Below are 19,178 nucleotides of genomic sequence, written 5' to 3' on the forward strand. Positions count from 1 at the left end.
TCTGCAGCCACTGGACCATGATGCTGCAATTAGACTCCAAGGCTCCGCACTCCCCGCTGGAGCACTCCACAGCCAGACTGTACTGGTGTACCGCTAACGAAGAGAGATGGCATGCATCTCCAAAGGGACAGCAGTCATGTTCCAATGCACCTGCCTCCAACAAAGCCCCTTCACAGGACTCCACACAGAGACAGCTCCTTCCCTCTGCAACAGTGACGCGTGCAACTCCTGCTATGCTACAAGAGGCAGGGAATCCTGGGGCTCTAAAGTACCAACACAGTCCAATGTTGTCTCCTACCTCAGGCCCCAGGATTTTATTCTTTCTCAATTGGGGCCTGAAGTTTGACATAAGAGAATTACTGAGGCTGTGTTCAATCTCACTGGCATCTGTCCTGCCCTTATGACTGAACCCTGGGTATTTCAAAAGCGGAGCATTTCCAAGACATGTGATGGGACCTCTTGATTAAACACTGGGCCATGAGTTGACAATTGACCTGATGCTGCCTTTCTTTTTTGTCTTTCATTTTAGCCTGACTATTTAACTTTGTTGTGCTCTGTTTTAAGACAGTCCATCTTTCTAGAGGCCAAGCTTTCAGCAAATGTAGTAGCCCTGGCTGGCCTAAAACTCACAAAAAAGGCCTTTTAATTCAGATTTCTGAGTATGCTCCACCATGCCCAGCTCTTTTTAATTTTTAAAGCTTCCAAAGCAGTCAGTCTCTCAATCCTCACAGCTGCCATTGCCCTGGGGCATTCAGCATTAGCTCTATTACATAACCACAATGTAATGGGTCGTTTTCATTTGAACTCACTCATCTCTCAGGAACCGTTTAGTAATCTTGGTTCCCTGTCTGCTATGTATCATCCACACTCCACCTGATAGCGTAGAAAGTGACCCCTTAGGATTTGCTTTCTAGGAGAATTTACCAGCGCTCTCAAAAGGTAGGACCTGAAGAAGGACTCAACAGAAGGCTGATCATTCAGGAGCTGTTACTATAGGACAAGCAGGGGCGGGGACCAAGGTAAATGAAACAGGGAAGCATGAAGACATTACCCAACTCAGCACTGCTCACACACCCAGAGCTCAGCTTCCTTGGGATGATGGGCATATACTGACATATAATTCTTCATCCTCAGAAAGACAACCACAGGAAAGGATTTATTCACCATTTTCCACTCCCTTTTTCTTACAGATGTCCAAGACATCTCAGTTTCCCCTGTTCTTGTGAACTACACAAAGCAAAACTGTAGTAAATAAAAACAAGTGCGGACATGATCATTCAACAAAAGCCAAAGCTGGAATCATTAATGGTGGGATGAATAAAGACACACCCCCAAACCCTCACCGAGACATCTCTGTTCTAATCCCTGGAGCCTGTGACTGTTACTTAAGTAGGAAAGTGGCATTCTAGCTGTGATTGATAATCTTGAGGGAAGGGATTATCCTGGACTATGCCAAGTGGACTGCTATTAGGGTGACCAAGTGACGTTTGACTATGGGGAAGGTGTCCTGGTGAGCGATGCAGGCTTTAGGGCTGGAGGAAGGAGCCACAAGCCAAGCAATAGGGGCATCCGTCACAACGGGTAAAGGCTGGAAGTGGATTCTTCTCCCAGAGCCCCACAGGGGGAACCAGTTTTAGGGGGATATCAATTTAAACCAAGTATCCGTTGGTGTCTTTAAACCATCAGCTCCTAGGCTTAAACACAGTGGCACTTATTCCAAATGACCCCCAAACCTGTGAGACAACAAATGTGTTGGACTCAGCTGGAACGTCAATAGCAACGTACTGCAGTAGCAACAGGATTATTAGAGCGATCCTATCTGTCATGTGGGGAACAGGGACAGCTAGAATGTCCCTCTTTAGTCAGACGCAGGCTCCGTAGCCTTCCTCTATAGTCCACACACACTCCTGCCTCAGCTATGTGTCCTGGATTTTCTTTTTATTTAAAGCACTGCACTCTGCTACCCTTCCAATAAATTCATCCTTTTCAGCTCTCAGAGTTAGCTTATTTATCACCTTACTCCACAGCTTTCAGGGTTTCCCAACCCACAGCCAGATCCTTCCTTCCTTCCCCAAAGCCCTATTTGCTTCTGTCAGGACACGCGTAACTTGTTCTTATTTTATGTATTTTCTTGAGTGTGTGTCCTGTCTCTGACTCCAGAGCTGAGTCTGTGTCTTCGTTTCTCTTGCTATGATGCAATACCCATACAAAGAAAGATTATTATACCTTGCAATTTTAGGTGACAGGCCATTACTCTAGGAATCATAACAGGAGTTTGACTACTTATAACACATCCCCTCTCAAGAGCTGAGGGAAATGACTGCAGGCATGCTCACTTGCTTATGTTCAACTCAGTTCTCCACGTTTAGACAGTTTAGGACACATACAGCTCTGCCTAGGAAATGGTGCCACCCACAGTGGGCTGGGTCTTCCAATATCAACTCACTTAATTGGGATAATCTCTCACAGACACACCCAAAGGCAACCCAATGTAGATAATCCCTCTCAGTCTTCACCATTTTATATTCTCCACTCAAGAGAGCATCTAACACAGTCTACACCCAGACTAATTCTCTCTCCTCAATGGCTTCTGAGTTTGAAATACATGACTTCAGTGAACCTCTCTGGCTGGAGTTTGCCTATTTCTACTTCACCAGCACTTATAACTACAGCCCTGGGCACAGAATAACTGCACAATAAATATGTATTGAATTAAGTGACATCATAAATCTTGGAGGGATGGTTAAAAATTGTCTCTTCTAGTAACAAATTGACACTACTCCAAACCAACAGGTGAAAATTAAAGTCAATTAATTCACATAAAAAATCCACTCCCCAAATTCTGCCAGTCAACTACTTTACTGTGTCCTTCAAAATAAAATGGTTGATTTCTTTTAATTTCCCAACTATTTCCTAAGGTCATTTTGACCAAGTAAATTAATTGCTCTTAGTCTGTAGTCATCAAAGTTCCCAGTTAAAATCTTGTTTCTTGACATATTTGTCAGTAAGACGAACATATGATGGTTAATCTTCATAGTCAACTTTACTGGATTTGGAATCCACCAGGAGACATAGTTCTAGGCACTTCTGTAAGGTTGTTTCCATAGAGATTCAACGGAGGAAGAGAGACTCAGCCTGAATGGTAGCACTACCCCAGGTGTTGGTGACTCAGAATGAAAAAGAAAGGGGAAAACCCTGACAGTGGGGGGTGCATGCATTTAATCCCAGCCCTTAGGATGCAGAGGCAGGGGCATCTCTGAGTTTGAGGTCAGCCTGGTCTACAGAGCGAGTTCCAGGACAGCCAGGGACACACAGAGAAACCCTGTCTTGAAAAACAAGAAGTGGGAGTAAGGAGGGAGAGAAAGAGGAAAGAATAAGGCAGGGAGAGAGGGAGGGAGGGAGGGAGGGAGGGAGGGAGGGAGGGAGGGAGGGAGGGAGGGAGGGAGGAAGGGAGGAAGGGAGGTAGGAGGAAGGAATGCAACATGAGCAGCTCTCTCATTCCTGCCTCTATGTATTCCCAACCACAATAGACAGTATCCCTTCTAAACCATGAGTCAAAATAAACTCTTTCTTCCTTTAATTGTCAGGTATTTTCTCACAATATTGAGTCAAGTAACTAATGCAGAACCTTTCCTTTCACTCCACATTTATTCTTTGGGTAATAAACAATCAGACTCATCTCCTGCAGCCTCAGGGAACACTGGAGTAATACTCTTCTTTCTTGAAGTATCCCCAAGAATCCATCTACCATGACCAGGCTGGATAAACTCACATGCTGTGTAGACTCAAATACCTACAAGGTATGTGAGCCTTTCAAACTTGGGTTAACAAACCAGAAAACCCTATTTGGACTTCAGAGCTATGCTTTATTCCACATGGCAATGTACTTTGAAACTTGCAGTATTCTATTCCATTGATACGCTGACTGACAGTAATTGTTAGTTCATGGTGTTTATTCGTGATAGGGTGTGAAGATGTTTATCCCACCAGCTGCCCCACAGTATGTCAGAGCGAAGCAGCCCACTCTTTCACTATCTGATTTGTCCTATGTGATTGATGAGTTTCTACACTATCCTGAATGCTCTTATGCGTCTCTCAGCCTGATTAGCTGATATTGTGGCAATGTCTCCAAATGATGGCCTTGGTTCCTCCTCTATCATTGGAGATCATTTAAAAATTTATCCAGAAACTAGTTTAAGTGAATTACTCTTCCCCCAAAGGCTGAGCTAGATTATAAGCAAGATATGACTATCTTTTAGGAAGCACTTATTCAAAAGATGCCCAGAGGTGTTAATAGGTCAAATAAAAAAGCATTCCAGGGCCCATGGCAAGAAGTGCTAGGCTGATTTCTATGGAGGGCTCCAAAGAATAAGCACTTCAAGAGGAAGAAAATTCTTGATCTCGGTGTCAGAAACTAAAGGAATTTCAATAGAGCCAGTCAGGAAGCAAGAGAAGGGCATGTCAAGTGTAAGCAAGCAGGCAGGTTGGGAACCAGCAGGTTGAATGAGCCAACAAAGAAGAGTGTGTGCAGGTAAGTATGGCAGGGAGAGACTTCACAAGTATATGAGTGTTGGGCCTGGAGAAGATGAAGGATAATGTAGTCAAAGCACGCACGCCCATCCATCTGAGGTATTCTGCATAAGGCTTGGGAAGAAGACAAGTTTGGGCCAAAAACGATTGTGTAGTCACTGAAGATGCTTGCAACACACATCCATTTTAATTCCTACCCTATATCAAGGGGAAGAGTGTCACTGACTCAAAATATCATTTAAAGGGCTGGGACTTAGAACAGATGCTCATTCCAACACAAAACCAGAAGGCAGTTGTAAGGACTGAGTCCACAAAGCATACAATGTGAGAAATCTGAAATTAAATTTGCATGCATTGAAGTTTCACAGTGCAGTGAGAAGCAGCGATGCTCTCTCCAGCCCTTCCTTTACTTAGGATTGAATGCCCAGTGCCACCCACACTGACTACACTTACTACTGTAACATCGCATTGACTTTTAGCTACTTCTCTTGCATTTATTTCATCCAGGTATGGTTTTCCACATTTGGGAGATGAAGAAGTTGAGTTTGCAGAAGTTGACACTACACCAAACTTTTCTCAACCAATAAATTGGAGGGTTGGAATCTAGACCTAGTCTCTACCAATGAATCATCCCCAAAGCCTCGAGCTGAGCTGAATCTCAACATGAGTCACATCTGCACAGCATCCCATTAACCTCTCTGGATAACTGCAAGACATTAACAGCAACATCTATCCATCCATGAAAATACGTTGCTAGGCTGGGAGATGACTCTGCACTTAAGAGTTCTTGCTATACAATCATGAGTTCACATCCTGGTACCCATGTAAGAAGCCTGCACTACAAAGCCCTCTAACTCCCCTTTGAAGGTATCTCATACCCTCTTTTGGCCTCCACACACTCACAGGTGCACCAGATCATACACTCTGATAAACACACACACACGATGAATAAATAAAAACATTCTAAGAAGTGCATTGCTGATAAGTGTACACACTGAAACGTAAGAATTTGTTGGAGTTGAGTATCCTTACACAAAATACTTAAGAATTTTGGATTTTTAGATATTTTCACAAACTTTAGAAAATTTGCATATAACTAATGGCATATGTTGGGAATAGGATCCAAGTATAAACACAAGGTTCCTTTGCTTTGTTTGTATCTTACACATCACATCAGGTAAATTTGCACAACATTTTAATGACTTTGTATTCTGACTGTAGCATCACATGAAACTAGCTATGGAATTTTCCATATGTGGCATCATGTCATCACTCCAAAAGCTTTGGATTTTGGAGCTTTTCCATTCATGAATGAGGGATATTATCCAGTTAACACTGTTTTCATTTTCCAGTTAGCATCATCATCTTAATTTAAAAATCATACTCAGCTGAAGGCTTATTACTAAGACAAACACTGAAACCCATCCTGAAGTTTCTTTTTCTTCCTACACAAGACTTCAAAGTTAACATGTGAAAAAAGGTAACCTTTACTCCGAGGGAGAGATGGCTTGATGTTGAATGACACCCACCCACCAGGTAGACAAGATCTCCAGAGAAGTAGGTACTCCAAGTGTGATTTAGAGTGAGTGTGGGCACGTTCAAGGATAAGGTGACCATCCTAGGAGAAATTGTTCGGGGTAAGATGACCAATAGATTTCTGAACCTTGATCAGTAAAGGCGCAGAAGGGCCATGAAGCCTGCAGGAAATGATTACAGTTTGCAATCAAATTATGCACGGCATCTGGTGGTGAATTATTATCTACACAGATATTTATTCTACCTTGACACGAGGCATCTGGTGGAAACATCCCAAGCATCTGGCTAAGGCTGTGTTTACTGGCGCGGGATTGAGGTGAGTGTGTCTGAGAGAGAAGAGGAGGGAGAAGGATGAGGGAAAGGGAGGGAAGGAGAGAGACTGTGGAATGGAATATATCAGAGGACCAAGAAAGGAAGGACAACTGAGACAAGCTATGGGGAGCAAATGCTCCAATAATTCAAGTCACACAGGCACACGTTCTGAGCTTACCTCGGAACCAACTATGCATCTCTCAGAAATGGTCTGAAGTTTCTTAAATGCAGGCTCATTCTGTAAAGGGGGAGTAGTAACCATGGTGCTGCTGGGAAGACAGGGAGAGCTGTCACGTTCTAGCTGAAACTAAGTTATTAACAAATCATGCGCATTATTGGAACTCTTGTTATTCTCACTAGTCTATTGAATACCACAGAAGGATAATGAAACAAAAACCAGATGGACTGAACCCCCCTTTTTAATGCAAACATCTCTAGTAAAAAGCAGCTGGGATTACAGGCCGTCAGCAGAGTGACAGAGTGGGTCACATACAAAGAGCAACTTGTGAATTACGTTGAAGCGCAAAAAACAAGGTCCTTGCTGTGGGACATGTGATCTGCAGCACCTCGGCGTTCATTGGAAATGCTCCATCATGACTCCCACCTCGGAAGCCTCAAAAGTCAGGGTTGCATTTTAGCAAGCTCCCTGTGATTCCTAAGCACAATACACCAAGAGAAAAATTGAGCTAGAACACGGGGCTGTGTGTGCACCCGCACTCCTCTCCAGCCCTCTAATGACCGCAGAGGAGGGTCCATTTAGCCAGCAGCTGGTCTATCAAGTCACAGCAGACCCATTTACGCCTCAGAAAATAAACAGCTGAGCTGACCAGCAATACCCAATGCATTCATCCCTAAATGGGAAGCAGATGGTGTTTGGGAAGGGCCATCCAAATGATTTTCAATGAGAATGGTCCCTTGCACCATGGAGTTTACAACCCGTTAGGGGCGACAGAGGAGTAGACCGTGAAGTCACGTTGCTGCATGAGTGACAGGTGGGGTAAGGTATTCTTCCTGGGAACATGATGGTTGCTTTCTTAGAGAAGGCAGAGGTGACGAATGAAGAGGGAGCAGGAGCTCCACATGAGGAGAAAGGGAACATAACGCCACCCCACCGGAGGGACAGAATCCACGAGGAGTCGCAAGAGAAGGGTGTGAGATCTGTTCCAGGGCAAGAGGGGCATAAGGACAGGTAAAAGCAGACAGAGATGCGGGGGGACCGGAATGCAGGCGGAGACAGTATGGCAGCCTCATCATCCAGGCAGAGCCAACACACCCAAAGGCGTTCTGTCATAAGCAGGGCAGAGTGCAGACCACAAGTGTGTGCTATCCATTTCATTCAGCCATAGCCTAAGCAATCGGGACATAACCTGCCTAGGGCCCAGGTAAGGCAATTCCATGTCATCTGAACTTGATTTGTAATGTCTGGCATGAGAGACCAGCTCGTTTTAAGGGCTTCCTCTCTCCGGTTTGTAATTTCCAGGCTCACTTTAGTTTTTTTTTCTAACATATAAAATGGACACCTTAAACACTTAAGCTTAGGGAAGATAGAGCCGTCCCTATACCAAAATGTACTCATTTTCATGGGGTTGAGCGTTGTCTCTGGAAGGCGGTTTATCATGGTGACCCGACTTTATCAAGCCCCCCCAGAACCTTTACCCGTATGTGTGACCACAAAACCAGTTCTCACCAAAAATGTAGAAGCAGAAGAAATGCATTCATGCCCAGACCAAGGTTTTCAAAATCATGCTTTCATTCCCGCCCTTGTCCACAGGCTTGATGCAGACAGTGGCAAGACCTTAGGAGACAGCAGAGTCTGGGCCTCCACATAAAGCAAGGCGACTCCCCGTTGGAAACAACCCTGCTTTGCTGTCACACAGACCAGAGATAAGCTCCTATTAGACCGGACCACTGCGTGTTTTCAGGTTCCTATGTCACAGCAGTCATCGTTACCCTGGTAGAAATGCAGAAGGGGCGACTTTTCCGACAAGGGAAGAAAACGAGAAGACAAAACAGTGAATTGCACGGAGCAGTAAGTGACTATCTCCTGCTAGTCACACCTCTGGCTTCCGTAACCAAATGGAGTTCTAGGGTTCACAGTTCCAGGCCACAGTTCATCATGTGGTAGCGGGGAGCTCACAGTGGCAGGAGCATGACCACCAGCCGCACGGTACTCTGGCTAGTTTAATGTCAACTTGACACAAGCTAGAGCAGCGACCCTTTGACACAGTTCCTCGTGTCATGGTGACCCCCAACCATAAAATTGCTTTTGTTGACACTTCATAGCTGCAATTTTTCTACTTTTATAAACTGTAATATAAATATCTGATATGCAGGATATCTGATATGTGATCCCAAAGGGAATCAATGAGCCAGAGCCACCAGAGAGGAGGGATCAACAGAGAAAACGCCCCGGTAAGATTGGACTGTAGGCAAGTCTGTAGGGCATTTTCTTGATTATTGATTTATGGGGGATGACCCTGCCCATGGTGTGTGGTGCCACCCCCAATTGGTGGCTCTGGTGTCTATAATAAAGCAGGTGGAGCAAGTCATGAGGAGTAGCCCAGTAAGCAGCTTCCCTCCACGGACTCTTCCTCAGCTTCTGCCCCCAGGATCCTGCCCTGCTTGATTTCCTGTCCTGGCTTCCGTGTTTCATCCCAGCCATAGCAGCCCTAAGATACCTGGCATCCACCATCAGCCTGCAGAGGTGGAAACGGGAACTCAACCGGCCTTCTCCTCCTTCTGATGCAGGGCAGGCCCCTGGCCTCTGAGGGGTGATATCCACCACAATTAACCTAGTCTAGTAACTTCTCCCCAGGCATGCTTAGAGGCATGCTCCCTTGCTGATTCTACTTCCATCAAATTGACAAGAGGAACATCATACATGCAGAGCAACTGTTCGCCTCAGACACTTGCTTCCTACGAACAGCACAGATTTATTGTCCCTCTTCAAGACTACCTTCCAGCCACCACTCGGCCATGCTGGGCAGAGCTTTCAGCCGATGAAGTATAGCGTCCTGTCCTCATTTATCTGTCCAAGGGAACAAAAGCGGCTGAGTGGCTTTCACTGAGTTTCTGTGTATTTATTTTTAGATGCACAGCTTGTTTTGTTCCAGGCAAGATTTAAGGCAGCTTACAAGATGGCTTAATTTAGAAATGGAGATGAAAGAGGGAAAGAAGTCAAAACAGGGTGGGACTATGAAATGGCATCAAGAATATAGCTAAATATGCGATCGCTGATGGCTTACATGCTTGCCACAAATTTAGATCTGAGATTTCTGGAAACTGAATCAAAATGTGATGTGTTCTCTGCTATAATGTTTATAATTAACTCCTCAGTATCCTCATTCATTATGGTCCAGAAGCTCCACGGAGGACAGAGGCTATGTCTTTCACGGTACTTACTCCTGAGCCCAATTCATAGCAAGACCACAAAAATGCTTTTGCATGGCCGGGTAGTGGTGGTGTATGCCTTTAATCCCAGCACTTGAGGAGGCAGAGGCTGGGGGTCTCTCTGAGCCTGGCCTACAGAATGAGTTCCAGGACACCTAGAGCTGTTACACAGAGGAACAATGTCTCCAAAAACCAATAAAAGAAACAAAAACAAAAAATATGCTCTTTATACAAATGGACTTTGTGTGTCCATACCACAAAGAGGGATGCTCTCTCAGCCTGGACTCTCGGGGGAGGGCCTGGACCCTGCCCTGAGTGAAATGACAGACTCTGGATATCCCCTATGTGAAAGGGAGTGGGGATAGGGTGGGAGGCTGGGGAGGGTGGTGGGGGGTGCAGGAGGAGGAGAGGGAGAGGGAGCTGGGATTGACATGTGCAGCAAGCTTTTTTCTTAAAAAATGTAATAAAATATAATGAAAAAAAGCTTTTGCATGAGGTACTGATACAGCCTGAGGTTAAATGACGCTCAACACTGAGACCTAGACATGTTCACACCCCAGATGCTCTGAAATATGACTAAACACAATGGGCTAGCAAGCTGTTTCATCACAAGCTCACAGTGGGCCCAAACGGCATCACTATATACCTAGGGCATCACTTTTTGAAATCCATGTGTCCATGGCAACAGACTAAACACAGCCAAGGGAAAGTAAGCTCTTCAGGGATATACTATCTCATGTACACAACCTCCATTCTTAGCCTGGAAGGTGTGACCTGGAAGACCGGCGTCTACCTGAAGGAAGAGATGGAATGTGTAAGCCATCAGTAACTCCCTCCTCAACACTGTGCCTCTTGAAGTATTTTAGATCCTAACAATAAGGTAGTTTTGACTTTGTATTTTGGACTTATACAGACAATTTCTAGAAGCCATTTGCTCACATCAGAATCTGCATTTCCCAAGGGGACAACTGAAAGGTACTACATGAAAGTATTACACATCCTGTCACTGAGGGGCTGGCTCCCTTGTGAAACTGTAAATGGTCAGACCAAGATGCAGTGTAAGCTGTTTTCAATTACACAGTGAGCCCTTTCCTTTTATGTTTGCTGGAGCCTCATGCCTGACCTGTTTCCTTTTCTTTCTTTCTTTCTTTTTGCTTTGGCTTTGGATTCCATGACTGGGATAGCAAAGACAGCCCTGTGTCCCACTTTCTTGGAAGGAGCAAAAGATGTCCTTTGTAAGTGACAGAAGATAAAGGGCCAGTAGGGACATCAGGCATCAGGGCTATGGCCAGGCAAGAGGCCAAAGGTCAAGACGGAAGACGACTAACAAACCCTGCCTGTATATGGGGACAGCACTTGGTCCCAAAATGGCTTGACAAGTGAATACACTTGGCTTGCCATCAACAGAATCTAAGGTGTATAACTCCCGGGCACTGTTGGCACTGAACCAATCAACATGACAGTGCCACCCAAGAATTTTGCTATTTGTCTGTCAAGTAGGACACCGAGGAGAGCTCACTGAAAAGGAACAGCATTTGCATGGAGTTTAAGGTGAGCTGGGCATCGTACAGGGAGTGTTTAAAGCATTGTTTCACCTACTTTCCACACTATTCTAAATAGGCACCGGTGTGCCCATTGCCAAAGGGAAACTGAGACTTAGAAATATGAAACTCTCCCTCTCCCTCCCTTCCTCCCTCCCTCCCTTCCTCCCTTCCTCCCTCTCTCTCCATCCCCCCCCTCTCTCTCTCCCTCCCTCCCTCTCTCTCTCTCTCTAGTAACAATGAATCCAGAACTTCAGCCACAGCTTCTGAATTCACACTTCACGTTCAATACTCTCCTGGTGTTGTATACAACAGTTGTGGGGATTTGCCCTATCAGCTAAAGACCCATCTCTAAGTTTCCCTTGCTGAGCCTGGTACCTTTTGTGAAAGGACATTTACATTAGAATGCCAAGACTCTAAGAGGGCAAAGAGGAGCTCCAACAGCAGATCCACTCACTGCATGTGGGTACGGATGCTACTTCTAACAGAGACCATGACGGACGGACGGCCACAGCGCTAGGGCATTTATCAAGTTCAGATGGGTCGATTCTCCCTCCTGAGGCAAGCGGATGCCTTCTGTTCTCCATCGCAAGAGCTGTTGGGGGCGCACTCCTGGACAGAGCACAGCTGGGGGCACATTCTGAAGGTACAAAATCAGAGCACAGGGCCATGTGGCTTGTGACAGATCATTGTGGGGTGAAGCTGTCACTGGAGAGTGATCCCTGCCCGGTGGCAATGGGGCTATTACACCCTTGAGACGCCTGTCTGCACTATACAGAGGGAAAAGAAATAAAACATAGTTAGTGATGTGTTCACAGCAAGATGTCCAGGCATCCTGGTGCCTTTCTGCTCTCAGAAATATCAGTCAGGAAGGGGGAAGCCCAGCATGAGTCCCCTTCCCCTTCGTCCGTCTTATTCTCATCAGCTTTCTCCTAAAGCAATAAGCCTTTTTGGTTTTTAGGCAGGGTTTTAAATCATAACCCACGCTGTCCTGAAACTCACTGCATAGCCTAGGCTAGCCTTGAACTTACAGCAGTCCGAGCATCCAGGGTGCTGAGATTAAAGGAGGGATCCGCCATGCTGGACTCCATCCTTTTCATCTTCTAATGGTAGGTTTAACTTTTCTGCTAGGGTTCTGTAGGGAGGGAGAGATTATAGATACCTGTGTGCTGACCACGCCTGCTTTGGGCGTGGCTAGAGATGCATACTGTGTGGAAATAAAAGGCTGTGCAGGAGAGACACCCACTGTCTTCCTCACTGGGTTGCCAGTTTCTCCTGTAAGGACCTTCCAGAAGCAGTGTTCTATCTGCTAGTTTGTCATTATTCTCAGACATGGAACAAATCCTTTCCATTAGTATTTCAATCGGATATTCTAGTCTTTGTATTTTGTTGTGAAATCATCAGACACGGAACAGGGTTCAGTTTAATTTTGCATGTTCCTCCCTCCCTCTGTCCTTCTTTCTGTCCTTCCTGTTACCCTTCTCTCCTTCCTCCTCTCTTCTCTCCCTCCCCTCCCCCTCCCCCTCTCTCTCCTCCCCTCTTCTTCTCCCCTTCCTCCTTTCCTCCTCTTCTCCCCATTCTTGTTCATCTAACTCACGTCTCTTCATATATGTACAGACAGACGTAAGTTTGAAGTATTCCCTGTTCATTTCTAGGCTCTGCACACATAAACCCGGAGATACAGTGCAACCAACCACACCCTTCCGCTTCTCCAGCAGGCATCCTCTGGACACTTGGCACACCATCCTTCTCTGTCTGGACACATACCCATCTTCACCCCACGGCGCTGTTTGCCTGATGCCTGTGTCAGGGTAGGAACTACCAAGAGTTGGTCCACCTGTGGCTTCAAGTCTTCATTCTGGAGTCTACACTCAACTCACTGGCCCCAAAGCTCTTATGTGTGGCTGAGGCCAGACATGAAATTATACAGAAAGGAAAGAATGGTATCCCTTTATCTAAAGCTGTTCAGTCAACATAGGATGTGATCTTAAAATGTCACGAACCTAATTTTAAAGTCTCTTCTGCTTTATATTTATTTGCTTACAATTTTGAATTTTTACCCAGACAGCTTCTAGGGTGAAATAACAAACATTTCTTGTACTTTATGTTCATGCCTTCAAAGGTTCAGTTTGTGGTTTTGTTGCCTTTGTAAATGGCATGTCTAGACTGTCCTAGTGCTTTCAGGGACTTCCCATCTTGTACGACGAAGCATTCTCCTTATATAAGAGTCTAATTAGCAATGGAAATATAGTTGAAACAGATCTTGAAGTCTGGAACAAGGGTATTTGAGTTAGGAAAAATCCCCAAATGTAGTCCCCGGTTCATCCATAGGCTTCTCACATAGCAAGTTCAGGGATGTACCACACAAAATGTTTTTCTTTCACTGGGTGCAGAAGTACAGGGAGCTATAGTGAGCCTGAAGCAGAAAACAGAAGCAGAAAAGGTATATGAGTGTGTGTCAACAACAAAACTGGTGGGAGGCAGGCGTAGGGTGCATGCCTATAATCCCAAGTGCTTAGGAGACAGAGGGTCAGGAGTTAGGACTAACCTCAAGGACAAAATAGTCTGAGGCCAGGCTGCATGAGACCTTGTGTCAGAAAAAAAAATGGAGGGCTGGAGGGGTGGCTCAGTGGTTAGGAACACTGGCTGCTCTTCCAGAGGAACAAGTTCAGATCCTGCCATCAACATGGCGCCTCACAAGCTCCCGTGATTTGATGGATCTGATGCCCTCTTCTGGCCTTCACAGGCACTACATGCAAGTGTAGTGCATACAGACAAGCAGGGACACAAATGCACATAAATTCAAAATAAATTACTTTTTGTGATTTTTTTTGTTCTTCAAGACAGGGTTTCTCTGTGTAGCTCTGTAGACCAGGTTGGCCTATAACTCACAGAGATCCGCCTGCCTCTGCCTTCCCAGTGCTGCAATTAAAGACGTGTGCCACCACTGCCTGGCTAAAATAAATTAATTTTTAAAATAAAAAGGAAACTAAGTAAAGCTAATGGGAGGGCAGAAGCAGAAGCTGCAGAAGTTAAGCAATTGAAGGTTCACTTCGAGCAGTTAAGTTACTGGTCCTCAAGAAAAATTACAAAATTACAAAAATTACTACAAAGTCCTCAAGAAAGATTATTTCAAAATCAGTATTTCATCTTGAAGCATTAATCAAAGTTATCTCATATGGTGGGACATGTGCTTATAATTCTGGTGCTTGGGAATCTGAAGCAAGATGATCTTGACTTGTAGTCCAACCTAAGCCATATAGCAAAACCCTGTTTCAGAGATCGAGAGAAAAAAAAAACAAATTGAAAAGGATAGCCATAGAATGACTGCAACTGTTTCACTCTTCAGAGTTCTCTCTGTTATTCTTCAACATGGCAGAAGTCTGTGTCAGTCTTGGGGAGGTGTTGCCCTTAACTAAGATAGCATAAGATAGTGTCTTTGGGACATGACAGGTGCTCTTCACGAATGAACTCACAGTAGCTGTGCAGGATCAAGCCAGTCAGCACAGCAGCATGGTGTGAGAAGAGGCTTGTGGGCCCCACCCCTAACCGAGGAGCTATAGACAGTTGACATCATCTAAAGAAGTCGGATTTTTGTAAGTGTTTCGCTGCTGGTAGGTTGAGCACTGTCCAGTGAGTGGCCTCATACCCATGACCGTATGGAGAACACAAAATGAACTTGATGAGTATAAACGGAAAGGGATAGACACAAAGTCTGGTGGATAGAAAGGCGATGGGAATGTTCTTCTGCGTATGTTTGTCTCTTACTGGTTAGTGAATAAAACACTGATTGGCCAGGCAAGATGATAGGTAGGACTAGGAAACAAGGAGGATTCTGGGACGTGTAGGCAGAGAGGGGTCGTCATGTGATCCCAGGAAGTAACATAGCTGGTCAGAAAATGCCACTAGCTAACCATAGAGGTCTAGAGGTCTTACAGACAGGCAGGAAGTGACGTCGCTTGGCAGAATCAGAACATAAGCAGAGACAAACAGGAAATCGCTCTCTTCTCTGTGGAGACACTGAACAGTCATGATGTAGCAGGCAAAGGAGTTGCAGGTCCAGCATTCCCAGTAAGATAAGACCGCGAAGAAATACATAGATTACTAGTCATGGGTTAATAATTAAGACAGAGCTAGCCAATAAGAAGTAATAGTCACCAGCCAACAGTTTCATAATTAATATAACATCTGTGTGTTTATTTGAGACAGAGAGGGCGGCGGGACCTGTCAGGCCAGAAACCTCACATTACAGAAAGGAGAATGGATCTGGAAGAAATGAAAGAAATGATCAAAGTATACTGCACTAGTATACTTTGCAGAGAACTAGTAAAACGTTTCCTAAGAATAAAAATGTTTATTTTTAAGAAGAATTAGGGATTTTAGTGAGGTATTTCAATTTAGATAAAAATTTACCAATGATAAACAGGAGGGAAACAAGATGTCACAGCTTGTGTCTTTGAATGGTGTCTGGAAACTAAGGAAAGCCTAAGAAGGAACTATATTAATTTATATTACAACCAGGCCATACATGAACCATCTGTGTGAAGGATTTGGTTAGGGACTGGAGGCAAATGTTACTGAGAGGCTTCTGAATTAAAATGCTGCTAGCATTAGAGAGCTTATACATCCACTGCGACATACGGAGCACTGCTTTTAATATTCAAGATGTACAAGACACTCCAGAATAATGTAAGACACCGAGGCTAAGACAATGTGTGAGCAGAAAAATGAAAAGCAGGTGTAAACAATGAAAGACCAGATGGGTTAGCGGTGAGAGTGTTGAATGGCTGGTTTACATCCAAACGAAAATGTGTAGCCCCTCAAATAAATACCTGTTTGCTTGTCAATCCAGGGAGAATCCTACAAGCCCAACCAGAGCCCAGGTAAAGTCTTGAGAAAGGCTCACTTCACAAAGGAAAAGGAGCATGGCCAAGGCCAAACAAAGGTCATCAATGAGTTTGCCGGATGACGGGAGGGACTTGGGATGCCACGTAGTGAGATCTTCCAACCCACATCATTGTGCCTCTAACAGGTGCAGACTGCTTCCTGCTGAGCAGGAGAACTGTGCCTTCAGACCAGTCTTCATAAATAACAGATCGTAATGATTGGGGAGCAGGGACACTAGGGATCGAAGAGCTATCAATAGGGGTGCACCTAGACTGTTGCTGTCATAACACCGGTCACTGTGCAGGGACTGTTACTGGAGACTTCCAGGACCACGAGGTGGAGAAGAAGCTGTCACTAGTATGGGAGGTTTAAAGTGGGTTGGGGTATTTGATCATGGCTTAGAATTAGCAGCATATCATAGCAACCCCATATGAAACCTTCCAAGACATAAAACAGAGGAAACTTTCATCATGATTTTCGTAAGGCCCAATGCTAATCATATTGCTGCAAGGCAAAAAAAAAAAAAGCGAAGTAAAGGAAAAAATTGTATAGTCTGTTGGGAACAGATACTCATGGATTAGAAATTTCCATTCTGAGAATGGTGGTGCAAACCTTTCAGGCAAAGACAAGCAGATCTCCGAGATCAAGGTCACCCTGATCTACAGAGCCAGTCCTAGAACAGCCAGGGCTACACAGAGAAACCTTGTGTCAAAAATAATGCAACAAGAAAAAAAGTTCCAGATGTAGGAAGCATTCAGGGAATTTTCAAGGCAAATGCACATCAAAACACACAAAAATGCTTGACAAAACCTAAGCAAATAAATCAATACTATATAAAAGTCCTGTAAATCAAGAACAAGGTAGATGGGTTCCAGGAATTCAGCTTTCAGAAACCAATTAATGTAATGCCCTACAACAATAAAAAACAAAAAACAAAATGAATTACTGGCATCCTGGTAGGTATAGAAAAAAAAGCATTCAAGGCTTTCCATAACAATTTGTTACTAAGAGGAAAACATCAGTCAAGTGGGAATGGGAATATACTTTCTTAATCTGACTAGTACTGTATTTTAAAGTTCAGAAATATTCGATGGGAAAATATTGAAAGTGATTTCTCTTAAATTGACAATGTGACAAGGAATCCATTTTAATTACTTCCATTCAACACTGGAGTCAAGCTCTATGCCAATCTAATGCAGCAAGGAAAATAACAATTGAATCAATTAATAAAAAAGCCTAGTTAGTCTTTTATTATATTGTAGAATATTCAGAAAGCCTAAACCACAAGATAATAAGCTATTAGAACCCCCAGAGCTGGGGAAAGTCCTCTCTATACAAAAACCCAATGCATTTCTACATGTTCTATGTTAAAAATTGAAACGAAGTAAAAATACTCTTTCCAACGACACTGAAACGTCAAGTATTTAGAAATGCATTTTTAAATGTATAAAACCTCCATGGAATCTGTACATGCCATGACCAAGTATGTCTAAATTTCAAATAAATAGCAGAATATAGCATATTTGTAAATTAGGAGACTCTCCATTGTTAAGTTACAAATTACTCCCAAATTCATCTTTCAATTCACTGAAATATCACTCAGACGCCTACTAATAGCCATCAGAGGACATAACCAAGTAGGATCTTTCTGAAAGTAATTCCTCCAACAAGCAACCAAAGCATTGTATACACACACATATATCTGTATAATATACATACGTATATACATAATGTATATGTTTGTGTACAATGCTTTGGTTGCTTGTTGGAGGAATTGCATACCTCAAATATTTAAAGACCCTTCAAATTAAAATCTTGGAAAAAGAACGGCTAAAGAGCAATGACTGCACCTCAGAACAAGAGTTCAGAACCACAGTGTGGTGCACACCTCAGAACAAGAGTTCAGAACCACAGTGTGGTGCACACCTCAGAACAAGAGTTTAGAACCACAGTGTGGTGCACACCTCAGAACAAGAGTTTAGAACCACAGTGTGGTGTACACCCTCCAGGCAGCTCTTCAGTCGTGTTTAAAACTGACCAATCTGTAATCACGGCAGAAGGCTACAGTCTCTCAGCCATGCAGGGGATCAGGTCTACACCTCCCTAAAGGCGACACCACTCAGATGCTCTTTTATACTTGACTTGAGTGGCAGTTCCCAGGAAATCCTCACTCACGGGATTTGTCTTTACTTGAACAAACTCAAATCCCTTCAGTCTGAGCAGACCTTCACCCCCACTGAAACTCCTGAAGGCAGTCAGGGGAGACTGCAAGTCGGTCACCTGAGGAAGAAAAAGGAAGAGGTAGAAAGGGAAAAAGGAGGGCGAGTGGTGGTGGCACACACCTTTAATCCCACCGCTCGGGAGGCAGAGGCAGGCGGATCTCTGTGAGTTCGAGGCTGGGCTGGGCCGACAGCCTCCAAAACAATACAGAGAAACCCTGTCTCGTAAAACCAAAAAAAAAAAAAAAAAAAAAAAAAGGAAAGGAAAAAGAAAGGAGAAAGGGGGAAAGGAGACTGAGCGGCCTGGCGATACCATCAACTACAAGGCCTGTGTTCTACCCCCTGAGCTATGCATTTTCTGAGCCCGGATACACACACACACACACACACACATACACACACACACACACACGACGCACATGTGTATACATGCATGCCACACTTGGGCAGGTTCCTGCAGGGGCCAGAAGAGGACACGGGATCCCCAGAGCTGCAGTTACAGGTGGTTGCAATCCGCCCAATGTGGATGTAAGGAACTGGGTTAGGTTTCTCTGCATGAGCAGCAAGTGCCTGTAGCCACGGAACCACCCCTACAGCTCCCTCTTCTGTTTTGTGGTGATAATAAAAGGTTCCTGTAAGCACCTGCCACTGTGAAACATGTCACTTGAGTCCACTTGAATCCACGGCCTGGATAATGTGGGTCATAACTCAGCTCAGATGAAGTTCCCGTTGGAAAACAAAGAGATGTGCTTTGTAGAATTGC

Source organism: Mesocricetus auratus, unplaced genomic scaffold, assembly GCF_017639785.1.
Source record: "Mesocricetus auratus isolate SY011 unplaced genomic scaffold, BCM_Maur_2.0 Super-Scaffold_100023, whole genome shotgun sequence".
In the NCBI taxonomy this organism is placed as follows: Eukaryota; Metazoa; Chordata; class Mammalia; order Rodentia; family Cricetidae; genus Mesocricetus; species Mesocricetus auratus.